We start from the raw sequence: 1,623 nt of genomic DNA, 5'->3' as shown, positions 1-1,623 counted from the left end.
AAGGTTAAGGAATTCCAATACATATTTTGGGGAAGGTGCACAATTCAATCACTGACAACATGTGGTGGGGTTTCTGATTGTCATTTGGGTGAAAGTTTAGAGAGCACGTCGTGTTGCTTATTCAACAACTCCCATACCCTTTGTTTTGAGACATTGGTTGGAATTCCCTACCACCAGCGGGCACTTCTCACGCTTCCTCCCAAGTGTTGTGTCCCCTTATCCTTCTTCCCTGCCTTCCTGCCTTCTGACCTTTATCCTTGGGTGAAGGGCTCCCCCTTGATCTCCTGTGGTCACTTTTGGGGATGTGGGGCTCCTTGGTGCTGTTGTTCACCTTTAGGCTGGTCTACCGCTTTGCCCATGATGAATTACAGTCTGGGAAGCCCACAGGGGCAGTTCTGCCCTGTGCTACAGGGCTGCTCGGAGTCGGAATCCACACACAGCAGTGAGTTTGGTTTGGGGATCACTTGCCTGCATGCCGCGCCCTGGCGAGAGTTCCGTTCCAGACCGGAGGGTGTCTAAGGACCGCATGATTCCATCAGTCTCCATCAGGCCAGGGAGTCCAATGTTTCTATGAGTTTGAGTTTTGCTCTCCCCTTTTCTCCCATTCTGTCCAGGATCATCTAATACCATCCCGTTCAGAGCGGCTGGTAATGGTAGCGACGTCCCACCGGTTCCTCTGGTCTCGGGGACCTGGAGGCCGCCGGTCAGGTGGTCTGTTATGTTTATTTCCTTCACACGCCTTTGCTCTGCTGGGGAGAGACCAATCGTTGCACCTCGGTTGGCCATTCATAAGCCTGTAAAATGCCAGCCACTGCTCACCACAGAAAGATGGACCACGGGGCCAACTGACCGCAGTGTCCCCGGAACGGTGATCTTGGACACCCAGAGCCTTGCTCTGCAGTCATCGCGTGTGTTCTGATCTCCCTCTGACTGCCTTTCCTAAGTTACTGTGCGCCTACCCTCTACTTAGCGATTGGCCCTCCATTCCCCCCGCAGCGTGGTGACCTGTGAGAATGGAGCGATGGGAAGACAGTGTATGCGGACAAATCCTTTATTCTCCTATTGAAGAAGCTGCAAGGCCAGGGTTCTGGGTGGAAGGAGGCCTTCACACTTGTGCGTTAGATATGAGTCCCAACCACATTCTCATAACCAAGACGGATCCCCACAATATCCTCCCATAATAGTGCAGCCCTAACGTTAACCACTTATAAGCACATGGCTGATTGCTGTCTGGCCCACAGCTTCATCTATAGGACAGACATGTTGCTATTGCTCTCCCTGCTCCGGGGACAGTTGCCCCCCTTACCTGCCCCCCAGCACTGGTGTTAGGTTACTCCCCCAATGAACTCAGGGACGTCTAGGGTTAAGATACTGTCCACTGTGTTGTGTATGTGGTTACCTGTAATTAGGGGGGCTCGCATGCACTGAGACTATTTAAGTTGTTGTTAAGAATACATTTCCTCTCTCCCCCGCCTGGACCTGGTTCCTGACACCATGGAGGTGAGCACCCCCCAAATTTTGTCTGTCTCAAATTCTTCCCATCAATTACAAAACCACCGCTTAGGACCCATCCAGATACGGAGCTGGATCCCACAGCAACCTTTCAAGGATGCTTCTGTCTGT

The sequence above is a fragment of the Echinops telfairi genome, unplaced genomic scaffold (assembly GCF_000313985.2).
Source record: "Echinops telfairi isolate 266 unplaced genomic scaffold, ASM31398v2 ScPeMD7_7458;HRSCAF=8496, whole genome shotgun sequence".
NCBI lineage: Eukaryota > Metazoa > Chordata > Mammalia > Afrosoricida > Tenrecidae > Echinops > Echinops telfairi.
The sequence above is the reverse complement of the archived record's forward strand: the minus strand, read 5'-3'. Positions refer to the sequence as shown.